The 17088-nt window shown below is 37.9% G+C and overlaps 2 long non-coding RNA genes across 2 annotated transcripts; one reads left to right on the forward strand and one right to left on the reverse strand.

Moving 5' to 3' along the window:
- Positions 1-939: 939 nt before the first annotated feature.
- On the reverse strand, positions 940-12953 carry LOC134049975 (uncharacterized). Its single transcript, XR_009933653.1, has 4 exons — positions 12754-12953; positions 11398-11532; positions 1189-1309; positions 940-1079 (listed from the first exon to the last, which is right to left on the reverse strand). It is a non-coding gene; the product is annotated as an uncharacterized LOC134049975 (long non-coding RNA).
- Positions 11165-16773, forward strand: LOC134049982 (uncharacterized). Its single transcript, XR_009933654.1, has 3 exons — positions 11165-11408; positions 12556-12723; positions 16557-16773. It is a non-coding gene; the product is annotated as an uncharacterized LOC134049982 (long non-coding RNA).
- The last annotated feature ends 315 nt before the right edge of the window (positions 16774-17088 follow it).

Genomic DNA, 17088 nt, shown 5'->3' on the forward strand with positions numbered 1-17088 from the left:
TCAAATAACAGGAAGTTCACTGAATCCTTGTAAACTCACATTATTGCAAACACTAAGCTTAAGAAATCTGTGCAATGGGAAGTGCAACATCCTGCTGGTCGTAAACTCAATCAGATTAATAGAAGAGCAGAAATACAGAAGCTTGGAAAACCGTGTGCTCCAGTCCTTTGGAATGAAGCTGGTCAATGGTCTATACTAAGATCATTCTGTGAGTTTTATATCTAACCCATCCTGAAAACCTCTGGTGAAGGATACTTCACAACTCCCATAGGAGCACAATTTCAATGCTTGAAGAGCCAAAAAGAAGTTTTCTCTTATACCCAGTGAGATAATTTTGTTATAATTTAAGCTAATTTATGTTTGTTCTTATCCCATTGGCCCTGAAGAATTACTTACCATCATCTTCTTTACAATAACATTTTATAATAACAGAAGTGAGAAAAATGTTTTTCATCTTACTGGGATCAAGTAGAAGGAATAATTGCCTCCCACATCTTTGTACCTCCCACATCTCTGTGAATGCAACCCAGAGTAAAATTTGCCTACTTGGCTACATTGTGAGATATTTTTTTTCACTCATTCTTAGTCTGTATGCATACTACTTCTTTTATTTTTCTTTTTGTGGTATCCTGCAACTAAAATTTTGCCTTTCTCTGAATAACATCTTGGTACTGTTGTATTATTTCATTGATTAGCCTGTAAATGGAAGTGTTATTAATTTAATTTTGTAGTCTAAGGAAAAGTAGAAACTGCTGTAAATATGCAGGGATGTCCATGTCCTTAATCTTTCTTTCTATAACAGACCTGCTTTCCTCTGTGAAGAGTGTAATTTCTCACTGTGCTAGCAATTACTTAGCATTAAGTGTTATAAAATCAAGGGGTAACTGTTATTGTTGCAAAACTTTTATTTAAGGCTGAATGAGGATTCAGATTCTTCCAACTTATTTATTTACAAAGAAAGTTTATTCATTAATACCAGAGGCATCAGCTTCTGTCCTTCTACTTGAGTAAGCTTTAGAAAATTATTCTAATATATAGTCCCACAGGAGACCATGAGCCATCTTCAGAAATGTAAAATTCTGAAAGAAAAAAAAACAACATTTCAGACCTTCACTAACTCAGAGATTTCAGATTTCAGGAAGACCCCATTTCTGCATCCAGACTCTGCAGTGGCACAGAATTAGTTACCATGAATATATAACCAGTGGTTTCAGTTGGAGGGAATCTGTAGCTTCAATAGTTCAATTTCATTATTTTATAAAACTTGCTGCATCTTCTTTAGTCTCCCATTTTTCTCACTTGCAGGGTACTATTATAAAACACACAGCAGAAAAGGAAAAATAAATTCAAGAATTAAAATAATAAAATAAGATTCTGTTCTTATGCAAAAATGTTTTGGTTTATGGGTTTTTTTATTTATGCTTTTTTTAGCTACAGAGTTAGAAATGTCTCTCTGTTAATCTAGAAAAGCTAGGAAATCAAGAAGAGGAATGAAAGTGCATAGTCTGAAAATTGCCTGAATTCCCTGTATTTTCTGGCAGAAACAAAGAGAAAGAGAGAGAGCAAAATAATTAAATCTTATGAAAACCCCCCATATCAAGTGTGCTTTCATGCCTCCATAATCATTTACCTCTCAGCTAATAAATAATGGCTATCCAGAAATAGGAGGAGCCCATGGTAATTAAAAGTATAGTACACAGAAATCCTATTATTGTTTTTTTTTTACTTACTTGTTAAGACCAAGCTCTAGGGTCCATGAGGCCCCCTTATTGTTAACTAATTAATGTGATGTATTTTAAAATCAAACCCATTGTTCAGTTAAAAATCAACCATTAAAATTTCTTCCTGAAAGTAGAAGGAATGTTTTAGAATCAGTTGTTCTACAAGATATTTTAACATGGTTTGGTAGATTTTTCCCTAGCTCATGTGTATTGCAAGTCTGATAATGTACTGTAGGCTTTAAAATTGGGATTTACCTTCTGGCAGAATTTTGTTTTGCGCATATACATCACTAGGATTTAATAAAAATCTCCTTGATAAATCCCTGTGGGATTCCTCACCACAATATAGTCTTGTTGTTACAGAATTGAAACAAAAGAATTGAAAACAAAGCTTAGGAAAGCCTGAAAAATATGTTGCTGTGGTGTGAAAATGGTCTGTCCTCTGTGGCAGCCTGGTATAACACGTGGACCTGAATGGTATCACACTCTTTGCTTTCACACACTAAAATTAAACAAAAACAAAAACCAAAAAAAAACACCCAGCTTGTAATGAACATGATGCAGGATGTGAATGAGCAGATAATACAAAGAGTGAAAGGTTTATTAACTGTTCTGTTGAGGAGAATTTGGTTCTTTGCACGTTGTTCCCCGACTGGCCTGCACTGCTGTTGCCATTCCTGCTCCAAATGACTCTCAGCAGAAAGAGGAAGAAATAAATATTAAATCTAGTCCACAAACTTGAATTTAGTGGTTGTGCCAGAAAGACATTTGTCTATACCCAGGTGACCATTTATATCTATGTCTGGATGACAACACTTATGATACATGGGCAACAGGGAGGTAGAAATGCAAGCATGGATGGCAGACTGAAACTCAAAATATGAAATGGATCATATTTTGATCTCAGGCTCAGAGCAGAAAGAGTTGAGTGTTCTGGAATGAGGAACAAACTCAGTGAAAAGATACTGAGCTGTGTTGCAGAAGCTCTAGACTACACGACAGCAGCCACGTGGGATATCTTATAGATAAAATAATTTATGGAAGCCTATTACATGTTGTGATTTATATCGCAATAGTGTTTTACAGTTATGTAACTTCCTGATTCCTCAACTACTAAGGGAAAGAGAAAGGATTACCCATGCAAGTAAAAATGTTATGAATCCTGAGTATCATTAAACAGGATAGTCCACACACAGAACACTGAGCTTTAAGAAATTCTAGTAAACACCATTATCTTCAGTGAAACTCCTGGGATCAGTACCTAATGATCTGACCTAGTTCAGCAGCCGATATGCTGCTGATATACTGAGCAGTTGACTCATATCTAGCCTCAGTCAGATCACCCTGCAGCCCAAAGAGAGAATACAGTAGAAGTCTCAGTTTGTGCCCATAGGATGTTTTTGATAGGCTGCATTTCTCTCAGTTCTAACTTCTCTCAGATCAGCTAATGGGGAAACTTTGAAATATAGTAATATTTACTACATTCACTTCTCAGTAAGAAATCTGCCTTTCATTTATTTTCAATATATTATTTAGAATTCCATTGCTGCTTTGAAAAACTGAAGGTGGCAAGGAGAAAGGAGAAAGGTTTAAAGATCAAAGCTTAGAATTGGCTATAGAAACTTTACTATTGCTGTTAAGAACATTATTCCCACAGGACATTTTTCATTTTCACCAGAATACAATTTTCCAAAATTTTAGTTAAAAACTTTAACCATCCAGGAAACACATTGCCAAGCTGCAGCCTAAACAGCATAAACAGATTTAGAAATTAAGATATAGCTTCTTTTCAAGCTGCCATTCTCAGTGAATATACTGGTATAGTATATGGTTTTCATTTAATTCTTGGCCTCAGTGTGCTGTATTCCTGTGGCATATTACAAATTATGACAGAGGCAAACAGCACAGAATGCAGGAAATGTTGTATAGGCCTAGTAAGGAAAATATATGGATAACTCTTATTTGGCTCTGACACTAATGAAACCTCAAGTTTTGCCAGCTATTGCTTCATAGAATTCTTGATCTGACACAAGCACGTGTTTGGACATGTCTTCAAAATTGAAAATACTGCTTTCACAGAGAAGAAAGTTTTGCAAGATGCATTAAAATAAATTTTTAAAGAGCTGGGAAGAATGTGAGCTAATCTGCTTAATGTGAGGATATACTATTTGTATGTCTCAAGTGATTCACATGTTGGAGTCCTATAAAAGATGACCAGAAGTGAGTGAAGTGATAAACAGTGGAATAGTTTTCTAGATAATTTTTCATGTCTTTTCACAACACTCATTCTGATTTCATATACTCCCATTTTTCCAGAAAAGGATTCAGTTTCCTTTTGAAAGTCCTTTCTTTTCCAGTGTGCATAGAACTAATAAAGTCATCCCTCACTATATACGTATAACTATATATACAGATGCATCTTTCCATTGTAATTCAGCCCATATCTGTGTATAGCTATCAGAACAGCTGCTGACTGCATGCATAATTCAGTGATGGACAGAATGCCTTAATGGAGCAATGCCATTACACACCAATGTAATATGGCTGAGGATGCAAACATAAGGAGCTGAAGATACATATCCTCCTGGAATTGTAACTAGCTATCAGGATAAATAATCAGACAGCACATACTAAGGAGCAAATTTATCACTGTGTCACAGTTCCTGGAGCATTTCCTGTAGCTCCTCTGAACAGGTGAGCATTTAGCAGATACTATGCACCAGAGGACAGGTTAGATGGAAACTGCCTTGATTCATAAGTAGAGGATGGGGATTCAGAAGGTCCAAATCTGCCACAGATTAGCTGATATATGGAGGAAAATTCAGATAGCTATTTTATGCTCCATTTTCTTCACATGCAAACTTAGGACAGTACTGCTGTGGTAAAACACCCTATGGGGTCCCTTAGACACAATGATTTGTGACTCTGTGCATGCTCAGAGCACCAGAGAAAAGACAAGAACTTGGAAGGTTAGTTACATCCATGCTACTTTACTCTTTAACCTGGGAGTACTTTCAGGGACTGTGTTTACACTGTACATTTGAGGAAAGCTGTAGAAGTTAAGTAGACTGCATTGCAGTCTTCAAATTTATTTTTCTGCCCTTCCAGTACAGAACAGATGCATTAAATTATTTTTCTCCTTTCCATTCCCAATGCACAGAAGAAGTTATAATGCCGTGTTCATATTTATAGTATGTATACCTTTTAAGCCTCTAAGTACTGCAAAAGGGTCCATCAGTAGTGATGGAAAACTTTTAAAAAATCCTACAGGAGTTTATATTTTAAATCAGAAAATGTTACAAATTTCCAAATATTCTGATTCTATTGTGAGCTGTAAAAAAGCAAACAACTCTCCCACGCACTGATGCTGACTCATGCACTGCAGGATTACTGAAACATGGCATCCCTGGAGGATTATTCAGTTACTCGGGGGAAACTGTAGGATAATTGTCCCTCCTTTTTCATGACCATTCATGAAAACACCTACTGAATATTTTGCTGCTGCTGCAGGCAAACTCCCTGAGCTGTGTTCTGGCAGGAAGATACTCCCCCTCTTCTTTAACGTTTTGATCTTCAGAAAGGCAAATGGTCTGAGAAACCTAGTGAGCTTTTTATCTGTCTAAAATCTAAAGAAACACCATATCTGTTGCTTTTGGCTGCTTCAGACAGAAGGCTAGAAAATAGGTACTGCAGATTGCTTTTAATTTACTGTAGACACATGCTGACTGTTGAGTTTCCAACATACAAGTTTGAGCAATAGGAAGACAACAGTGAGAATAGAACCTTGCCTCTTACAGATGTATGTCAGATATTAAGCAGATATAATTAGGCTATTAATTACCATGGAATGAGTTTGCAGTAAATGGGTTTTTTTATTAAGGGTTTGCTTAGTTGACATGAAGAATTCAGACTTTGATGAATTGCAAAGTGATTTCTGAGGCTAATGATAATTTGAGTGTTGAAAGAGAAGGGTAGCCCATTTCATTTAAGAAAAATAGAAAGGAAAAGGTTGACTCCTGGAAATCGCTCCAAAAGTCAGTCTTGGAAACACGCTATGAAATCCTCACCACCCTCATAGAATTAGATCTGAACCTCCCCTCAACCTAGTTTTTCTGTTAGCATATGTTTAGTGCCCAACACCACAAGCATTCATACCCGTTATTATATTTACATATACAAATAAATATTTAGCAATTGTGTTGATAATCTGTACAAAATTTCTCTAAATCCTGAAGGATAAGGAATTGTCTTTATAGCATAAAACTAATATGTAACTCCCCAGGTAAAATAGATTTTCATTGGTGCTTACTAGTATTAAATAAATGCTTTAAAATAGTCCTGCCAGTTTAACAGAAAAGATTAAGAAAATACTATTTCATGTGGCAAAACAATATTTTCTTAGGGCAACTGTTTCCTTAAACACACTAAGCTCAGGCTGATTTCAAAACTCAGGAGCATTAAACCTGAAGGTTAATTCCAACACTCTGAAGAAATCTCTTTGCTGTTTTTTGCTTCTGCATTATGTACAAATCCATCTAATTCCCACTCCCTGCCCTCTTGCTCTCAGGTAAGTGCTGTGGGTATGGTTTTCCTTTATCTCTTTGTGTTGGAATCCAACCAGCATCTTCTTTCCTGCTGGAAGACCTTGTCTGACCCTCAGGTTGTGAGTGAGCTGCTGCCTCCTCTGCTCCTCTCTGTGCTGACTCCAGTGACTCCTCCAAGAATATTTCAAAGACCGTGCAGATGATCCAGTTTGCCTCAGGCTCCCCTACCCTGAGCAGTGAGGCAGAGGTTTGATTTTAACTGCAACTGCAGTGAAAATTGTTATGTGCTTGCAGTTAATAGGTGTTTTATTAAGTCATGAGGATCAAGCCTCAGTGAACATGCCCTCACTGGCCTGTGATGTTGCCCTTACTGGGAACTGAAAATTATTTTGAATCCACAGTATTATTTCTATTCTACTCAGTTACAAATAAATCAACTTGCACTACTTTTTGTGATATATCTATAGAAAATCTATCAACTTCTCTCACTGAATCATTTTTAAATGAATTATTTTAAATCTCAGTGTTCTCTTGGAGAAGTATAAATAGTAGAAATCGTGCCATGAAATTAAGAATATAAATAAAAAATATCTAACAAAATCTCATTTCTGCACAAAGGTTTTCAGTGGGAAGTAATTTTTAATTTAAGAAAGTGATCTACATAATGTTTATCAATATCTAGAAAGCTTTCTCCTTGTCATTACTAGAATGCTCAAAAAAGTCAGTGCTCTCCAGAGGAGAAACTGAGGGGCTGCAATTCCAGATGCCATCAGATCTCTTTCAGAAGACAATTAAATACATATTCAAGGTTGCAGTCCACTATACTGAAGTCAATAGAACTTTATAATTTATATCAGCTAGAACTATAAAGTATTTACTGCTTTTAAGGAATTGTATCCTTCTGTATTCTTTAGGCTCCATATTATGCCCAGGCCACTTTTTATCAAAATAATTAACTTTCTTCTATAATTTGTTGTTATAGAAAACATGTAAGGCACTTACTTTTTCTGTTTTTTGTCATATTAAAAACTGTAACATTAAGAACTTTAGCATTATGGAAGAAAACACATTAGGATTCTCTAGAATTTTCCAAAAAGAAATCTGGCCTTCCTTGATGCTTTTTGCCTGAACATGCACACTGTTATTGCTCTATTTTGTCACTTTTCTCCCATTCCCATTGCTGCTATCCTTATGGCATGGTAACTTTTTCAGAAGATTGCAGATGACCAGACTAGAAGGTCACCCTTAAACTATTATAGCCTCTGAAAATTAGAGAGAAGTTTTTTGTGCACCAAATTAAAGACTGGAATTTTGATTTAAAAAGAGGCTACATTTGACTGTTCTTCACACCACACTTAAAATTCTTTCACATCTATAATTTTCCTCTGCTGAACAAACCATGTGCTGGATGTCAGCTCAGAATTCAACTGAATTTAAACTTGACTCTATCTTGAATATTGAGTTTTTTAATCTATTGTCCTCCTCTAAAAGTTGTGCAGCATCAGCTGTGCCCATGCTGTGATTGAAAGGTAAAATCTTGGCTCCATTAAGTCAATGGGGATTTTGCCACAGGATTCAGTGGGGTTAAGGTTTCACCCAATCTATTTCATACATATCTTTTCTATTTTGTTCTATCTTAAATACATTCACTGCAGTTTTTAGATTTAGCTCTCAGATGACATGCTTTACTGTCTTTGTCAGATAAAACTAAATAGGTGCATTTTAAGCTGTACAGTGTGATGCCTTTTAACTACTTGAAGAACAGCAAAGGACAAAGCAGGGGAAAAATCTGGCTTGGCTTATCTATTAAATTTTAATGCTCGGTATCAGGTTTATTTTCCAGACAAAATGGTGTTATCACTGTAAAAGTAAACAGGATACTTTTAGAACTGTATAAAGTATAGGTATTGATTTTCTGAAGCATTGCATTATGCAGCTCTTTCCTGAAAAACATTCTGGATATATAATCGTGCAATGGCCTAGCCTTTGTCCAAAGACTTACTTACTAATTTTTCTGATGAAAGCACCAAATTTAATACAAAACCAGCTCAGTTTCTGTATAAGTTGCATTGTTCTGCCCTGTGTTTAGAAATGAAATTAAATTGTCTTGATTTGAGGGCTAAAACAGAGCTGCTGTCTCCTTCTCAGACTGAAGAAGGAAACAAAAAATATCAGCCTACCCTACCAAAAGCAGGAGGCCTAGCATGCCTTGTAACAAGGAAAGCAGATGCTCAGAAATGTGTTTTTCAGAAAGGCTGCTCAAAAAATGTACAAAACTTGATGGAAATACAAAGAGAATAGTCAGCCTGCACTCAGATTTTTCTTGGAGGGACGGGGGCTGTGGAAAGATACATTCCAATTATCTCGGCTGGAGAGCTGCACATTAGTTCAGTATCTCTCGGAAACCTTGTTCGAAAAGCAAGAACACCTCACCCGCAGGAGCAGGGGAAAGGAGGGACCCTCCACCTGTGCTGTGGCTGGGGGTCAATGCGAACCTTTTCTGGTGCAGCGTGGGCTTTGCTGATATCCCATGGGAAGAGCTCTTTACTGTGGCCTCTGCTGCTGTAACTCATCCCTCTCACTCGAGGCTCTACGGTACCTGAGCTCACTGTGGATTCCCTTGGCAAAAGGAACTTTACTCACCCACTGTACTTTAAAGCAGAGTCTGTAGAGTGTAGAAATAGCTGGTGACAGAGGAGTAAAGATATTCCAGAAGCAAAAAGCAGCAGGTGAGTGTGCCTTGGACATTGCAGAATAACAGAATCACTAGGTTGGAAGTGATTAAGGTCATTGAGTCCAACCCATGCCCTAACACCTCAACTAAACCATGGCACCAAGTGCCACATCCAGTCTTTTTTTAAACACATCCAGGGATGGTGACTCCACCACCTCCCTGGGCATTCCAGTACTTGATCAGTCTTCCCATAAAAAACTTTCTCCTAACATCCTGCCTATATTTCCCTTGGTGCAGCTTTAGACTGTGTCCTCTCATTCTCTCAGCTGCTGCCTGTGAAAGAGACCAACCCCCACCTGATTACAACCATCTTTCAGGAAGTTGTAGACAGTGATAAGGTCACCTCTGAGTCTCCTTTTCTCCAGGCTAAACAACCCCAGCTCCCTCAGTCATTCCTCACAGGGCTTGTGTTCCAAGCCCCTCACCAGCCTTGCTGCCTTTTTGCCTCCTCTGGACACGCTCAAGCGTCTCAACATCCTTCCTGAACTGAGGGGACAGAACTGGACACAGCACTCAAGGTGTGACCTCACCAGTGCTGAGTACAGGGGAAGAATGACTTCCCTGCTCCTGCTGGCCACACTACTGCTGATTCAGGCCAGGATGACACTTACCATTGTCATGAGATACATGCAGCACTGTGGGAAGGGAATGAGTCTTCCTTGGTTGTAAACTAACCTATCTGTGTGACTTTGCTGGTTTTTCTTATCATTAGGCCTTATTTTAGCTAGCAAGCTTTTAGTGTACTTGTTCCCCTGTAAGTAGGATCTTTTTCACCAGTCTTCCCTTGGTTTCACATTTCAGATGGATAATACAGTGGCATTAGCATGTTATCCAATGACAGAAGAGATGTACTAACACACCTACCAGATGAAAGTCAAAAATATTAAAGTTGAAAGAAGACAGAAGGAAAAGAAGATGGAAGAATTTACAGCATCATCCATGCTACAATGCCTGTAGAAAAGCTGTGAAAAACTTATACTATACAAGTAATTTGGGTTTATTTTATTAGCTATGTATATAGTACTCTTATGGCAGAGCTGGTGTGATAGAAACTCATGCATAATTCAAATGAAGTGTAGGTGTCCAATATATCTCATTGCATTCTTTTACTCAGTTTTTTTTAAACATTAATTTTGTGCTCCGTTTAATTTCATTTAATTTCCTACAAATTGAAGATACTTGCATTTTACAGTATGTAAAAACACAGCGTGAGGAAAGACATACAAATATTTATAACATCTAAGTTTTACATGCAAATACTTACATGGTTTCTCAGTTTGTGCAGTGTCTGAATTTGACATACCTATAGGTATCAGCTGTGGGTAATTAGGCTCCATTTTTATCTATTTTAAATGGTAGAAAGAGCTTGGAGGCAGAAGAAATAACCACTCAACTCCCATCATAAAAATTGTTCTGTAAAACAGACACTTTTCATACGACCTCAAAAAAACCTGTCATTTTGTTCTTACTTATGCTACAGTCTTCATCCTCACTGCCAGCACTTTGAATAAATCTCACAGCTGCAAGAAGCTACTAGGGTGCAGGTTCATTCCTCATGCTGGGTTTTTATATTGGCCAAGGGAGCACTCAGAAGCACATGTGGGACTAAATGCTCCCCTCTTTCAGCAGTTGTAGTCCTTTCCCTCCAGTCCTCTCTTTCTCTGCCAACCCTATCTATTCCCTACCTCCCCTCAAACATTTCCTATATGTATTTATCACTTTTTTTTTTTGAATCGTGGCTACATATACCAACAGCTTCAAAAATGTAGTTGACATTTTAGTCTCAGGGCAGATAGGTTTGTGGGAATTTCCATTTCCCTCTGCTGAAGAGATGCGAGGAGGTAGCTGAGAAAATTTTGTTTTCTTCTTTCACATGTTATATGTTTAAGGTCAGTGGGTTTGGCATTTCTGGAGAATAGAACTGTTACAAATAAACCTCATAGAGACTTCTTTATGAAGTTGAGACTAAATTAAAGAAGGCCTTTGAAGATTAAGATGAAGGCCCTGAGTACAAAGAAACAGCAACAAAAAAAGCTTCATTTCCTCTGGCTATGTGTTGGAAGGCTCATCCAAGTCACTGGGAGGTGCCTCAAAGTTTTGTAGTGATAACAATCCTGTTTGCATAAGCCCTACATGTTTCTAATGCAAAAAAGAATTCTAGTCCTGTTCTAGTAGTTACAGAGGCTTTCTAGGAAACCAGGCTAAAAATACTAGGAGATAATATTACATCACTGAAAGATAATGTCTTCAATCAAAACAAGTTATATCAAATCTGATTTTTGTCAGCCCTCGTGAATATTTGGGGTTAATTCTCTATCACTGAGATGTTCTTGCTGACTTAGCTGTGGAGGAGCAAGAGTCACTGACAGCCCAGGAAGAGAAACAAACATACACATACCTGTAGAACAGGTTAGTGGTCTCTACCAAGACATTTGAGCACTATCTCCTTACAGCTGTGCAGGTGGAGAGTTAACTGTGGCATTGAAGTCCTACGTGTGATACGCTCTGTTTGCAAGGAGTCTGGACTTGCTGACTGAAAAAATGCAATGCAAGTGTTTTAATGGGTTGGGCTACATTAAAATTGGAGTGCAATTAATGTGCATAGCTCACTGAACCCTAAGAACACTAAGCACTGAAAAGAGGCTCAAGAAACAATTCAAATTCAGCTGAAACTAATGTCTCAAGTATTTAATCACTGAGTGATTAACAGTTTCATGGCTATAAAAGAGTAATTTCATAGGCATCTTTAGCAATCTGGCAATAACAGGATTTACTATTACAGCTTTGTGAAAACTTCTCTTTGCTTTTCAGTACTACAGCACAATGTTTCTCATGACAGTATGATCACAAGAGAGGCTATTTCCCAGGAAAGTGGTTTCTTTGTTGTTCCAGTCTGTATTTGTTCCATCCAATAATCTCACTCTATTCAGTAATAATTTGTTTCATTTTTGTGGAATCCTGGTGAACAAATGGCATCTTAACTTCATTACTGGAATTTAGTAAGGAACAAAGAAAAGTCTTTTATGTTTCTTTCTTAGTGGTACTCTGAACTGTACCATTTGGTGCACTGGTTATAGAAGAAGGATCCAGAAAACAGGATCCAGTCACAATAACACCTTGTCAGCAGCCAGGTCTGTGTTTTCTGATGAACTCACAGCAAGCTGCTTCACTGAGGGCTTCAGCTGATTAGCTTTAGAGAATTCTTAGCTTGAACAAATACCTTGTACCCTTGAACTTGTACTACTGAAGGCTCATGCAAACACCCATGCTGGGACAAGTCTGATAGCCTGCAGTTCCTTCTGGGCTCTTCCTGATCTCAAAAGCTGTCTTGGGAAAATAGAAACAATGCCTGCTATCTGCTCTAGATAATTAGTTTATGGCACATACTTTATAACCATCTGGAAATTCACCATCTACCTCATTGTTGCTGATGATAAATAGAGTTTGTTACTCAGCTGAAGATTTTAATTTTCTTCCTGATTCTGCACTACTCTAGAATTTGACTTATATACAAGTATTTAGTATCTTCCTTTTTTTTTTTTTTTTTTTTTCCCAGTGCACAGGCAAACAATAATCACAGATTCTTGGATCTAGATGAAAGGAAACTCTTCCTTTAATTTCCTCCACTGCAGCTGTCCTGTGCTGAAGTCATCAACTGTACCTAGTGATGAGTTCTTGCTGTGGGAGCACTATCAGCTTTTTGCAAACCTCATGGAAGTTTCTGGTAAACATTGCAGATATCACAGCTACTTACCTTAAAGTTTGACACCCTCTCCCTTTCTGCTCTACTTCATCTGTGCTCAGCCTTCTGCAGAAAACTCATGAGACTCATAGGGTTTGTGAAACTAGGGAAGAGTTCACCACAGTTGCTGACAGATGCACTTTGAGATACAGATACCAGTATATTAAAAGAAAGCATTCCCATCTTGGAGAGTGGCATTCCACCAAGCAGGGAAACAGCCCAGTGGCTATGGATAAATCAAAATAGAAACTCATTTTGAGCAGACCACCAAGGGTCATCTGTTCTTGGACTGAGCTGAAAGAGAGGGTTTTTTCCCCGCTGAATACTGGCTGAGTGTAGTATTAGCTTCTCTGTTAAACTGGAAACAGACTGTGCTGTCTGATGTGCAAAATATTGGCAGAAAGCAGGAGAAAGGTTTTCTCAGCATTCTAGTTCAAGGCTGTGCACCTGTACTGGGTGGACTGAGGTGGCTCAGGATCCTGTGTGATACTTGTGTGTGCCTGCAGTTCTGGAGTGAGTTTTGTTTCTTGGCCCTCATGCCATTCCAGCAAAAGATAGTGTTATGATGTCATTCATATTTCAGAGCATTAGCGTGAAAGTTACATGATCTAAATGTGTATTGGGGCCTGAGTGCTGTATATGCTGTGACTGTTGTTACACTACACTTCTGCAGGCTGCCTCTATAAAACAATAATCACATCACAATTTGAAGGTTTTGTTTGTTTTTTTTTAAGAGGGTGCAGCAAATGTGCTGTGAGCAAACTTATGACACGCAAGTAAAAATAAAAAATCCAGTAGTTCAAAATGTAAGTGCAAGAAAAAATGTGACAAATCAGACATTTCTTGGAAAAACTTGGTAGAAATATTTTTCCTGGAGATCCTATTCTCTATTCCCAGGAAAAGACCAAGCAAGATACCACAGATCAATGGATTCCTAAAAATAATTTTCATTTTTAAGAGTCTCGAATGCCTATCATGCTCCATGGACCATGTCAAAAGAAAGGCAGCAGGCTTCCTTGTGGGTCCGACACACTTCTAGCTGTAAAATGGGGGAAGAGTTTCACAGCCTCCTCGAAAGCTGTCTTTTCACACCCACTCTGGGGTTTTAAATGCATAAAATCAGCAGGGCTAATAACGAAGTTAATGAGGCTTAGGATTCATACTGTTTACAATGCAAAAGTGCTCAAAGCACAGTCAGTGATGGGAGGCTGACATGAGTTTATCATGTGGCCAAATTGCACATTTTTCATAGGAAGAGTGATGTAATTAAACTCACACGCAGGACATTATTCACAGGCTAGAGGTCTACAAGTTCTACCATCAACAGAAATTCACACATTTCCCACTGGCTTGTGTTATGAGTAGACAATTCCTGCTAAGGTTAAATTTTACTGCCAGAAGAGTATGATTTATTTTTATGAAACCCTAACATTTCAAGAAAGGTGATTTTCCAGGAATGTGGTGAAAGGGAATTATTTTGGTGTAAAAGAAGGAGGAATTAAGCTTACCATTTCCAGATATTCTGCAAATCTTAACACCTCAAGAATCTACTCTCAGACCGTGTTTCCTTATGTGTATTTCTACATGTGTACCTCATGTATGAACATACACTTCTGTGTACATCTATACAGGTATATATGCATGTATAAATGCATGTAAGCAATATGTGCACATATAAAACTGCATGTGCTTAAGGTAAGGCTGAGGGTTGAGCCACAGCGAAGTTGTACAAATTGTTATGCAAACTAGTGAATCATGTAAACTAGCCTGAATCATATTTTGCACAGTCGCTACTCAGAAAACCACCATTGTTTGGCTTCTTTTCTTGTTGGGGACTGGATCAGATTTCTACTTGACATAGCATTACACTTCCATTTTTGGTGTTTTTTTGACAGTGATACAGCATGAGCAATTTAGCTGCTATCTGATGGAAGAGAACTTGTGGCTGTGTAGGCCCCATTTCAAAAGCATTTTGGGCTATGCTGGAGTAAAGAAGGGCACTCATCCATACACTGCCCTAATGTCTTATCATTGCAAACAAGATTTGAAGGATACTGAGTCTCCTGAAAGATTTGTAGGAAGATGACAGTGTAAGAAGCAAGGGTTTCACCCACATATCTATTAGAATCACAGATTTAAGCCAACCTCATGCTCAAAGCAGAACTAAATCTGAAGTCAGACTATGTTGTTCAGGGCCATGACCAGTCATGACTTGGAAAATTTCAAGAATGGAAGTTCCACAGCCTCTCCACAAGCCTATTCCTATTGTTGCTTCACAGCACTCAAGAATTTTTTTTTTTATTTTCTTTAGCCACAATTTCTCTTGCTGCAGCCGGTAATTGCTGTGTCTCCTTCTTTCCCTGAGCACCTCTGAGGATTCTGCTTTTTCTTGCTTTTGGGTGATTTCCCACTAGTCAATAAAGACTGCTAGATCTCCCCTTAGACTTCTCCATATTTAACAAGCCCAGGTCTCCTAATTTCTTCTTTTAGGCATTTATGTCAGGCACTTAATCTTAGTGGATTCATTTCTCTCTTGTACTGGCAAGCCCAAGACACAATTTTCGCTAGAGTTGAAATGCTGAAATTTCAATAACCATCCAGATGATATAAACACAGAATTAATTGCCATGTAAGTCAAATATTGGGTTGAAGGTGTAACAGGTGTTAGCAGTTTCCAGTAGTGAGTCAGTTTAAGTTTCTGAGAATCTAGTTCAGTAAGAAGTCTGAGATCACACAAGAAGTCAACATCCAAATAATATAAAAGAAAAGATTTTATAACAGAAAAACGTCTTTCTCTGTTGGTGGTTTGTTCTAAGCTATTTTTGTTCCTTGCAAGATGACTGTTTCATACCTTGGTGATTTCAAACAAAGTGCTATTTAAAATTGAAATATCAGCCTGACTGGAAAAAAATTATGCAGAAATCACTGAAAGGAAAAGCCTGTGATGGATTTTTTCCCCCCCAGTCTTGTTTAGAATGTTGATTCTCTTTTTAAATTCTGTATAGCTTGGTGGTATATGCAAAAGGCATATACCAGGGGCCATGTAGATGATTTCAAGATAGGAACTCAAACTTTATGCAGCAGCTTCTATATTTTAGTATAACTCCCTACACAATAATTAAGATCTGAGCAATTTCATGTTGTAAACTTCCCTGGTGCTCTTGTCGTTTAGTTGCTGGCATAATATGCACTATTATGATGTGGAAATGCAGCAGTGCATTCACCTTTGATCAGCACACTGATGGTTGGCTTAAAATACAGTTGCTAAACAAAGCAAAGATTTACCTTTTCAAGTGGTAATCCTTGTCTCAAATACAGCCAGAATGTCAATACAATCTTTACAAAAATAGCTGTCCCCCATAACTTCAAAAGCATAAGTCAACCATTAAATAATATATTTTTGGAATTGTTATTCTGACACCTACTCAGCATTCCATTCTTACCTGATTCTGACAAAGACAAATGCTGATACTGATTTTGGTTTGACTGCTATATATAACATTGGCGCCACTAAGCCATAAATGCCCATATGCACATTCTGCAATGTTGCTTTGGAATATTTCTCATTGTGATATCCACAGAAAACTCATCTCCTCATGTCTGAAATTGTATTTGTGAAGTTCTGTGCCTGAGGCCAGACTGTCTGGGTAATAACTAACATACTTAATGGGTGCAAGGGCTCTCCTCCTCATTTACTCAGGAACACAGTTACAATCTCCTCGCTCTCTGGAGAGAACAAGTCAACCAAAGAAAGAAAGATAAGGGACAGGACTGCAACACATCTTTAAGGTTTGTTTTTTCTTGCTTTGTTCCAGGAGATCTTTGCCACAGGAAATGGAACAGTCTCTGCTGTCAGAAAGATATGGACACACCATTAGGACTGCCTTGCTGTGGGGAGAACTCCTGGTACACAGAGGTCAATGGTGGCTGGACCTTTCTAAGCTCATCATTTCTGTAGTAGTCTTGAATAAAAGGGCATGTCAGTCAGTGATACTGTCCTCTCTGTGTCACAATAAAAATGAAGTAAACATGAGAAAGAAATAATCTTTGGTGTGTTTGCAATATATTTTGAAAGGTCCTATAAGGTTATGAGCATTATCTGGAAAGCCAGCTGTACCCTTCACTCCTCCCTGTTCTCGATAAGTTCCTTACTCAAATGGTGGACAGGTTGAACGTCCTTTACTGACGTTTTGAACTTTATCTGCTGGTTCTTATCTCTTCTGCCATGCGAAATATGTACATGGGAACCTTAAATTCTGCACGTTAGCAGCAAAAAGAGTTAAAAGAAACATGTCTTTCATTCAGCTGTTCTCAGACCTGAATGCTAATGAGCGATTACAGTCCAGA

The sequence above is a fragment of the Cinclus cinclus genome, chromosome 1 (assembly GCF_963662255.1).
Source record: "Cinclus cinclus chromosome 1, bCinCin1.1, whole genome shotgun sequence".
Lineage (NCBI taxonomy): Eukaryota > Metazoa > Chordata > Aves > Passeriformes > Cinclidae > Cinclus > Cinclus cinclus.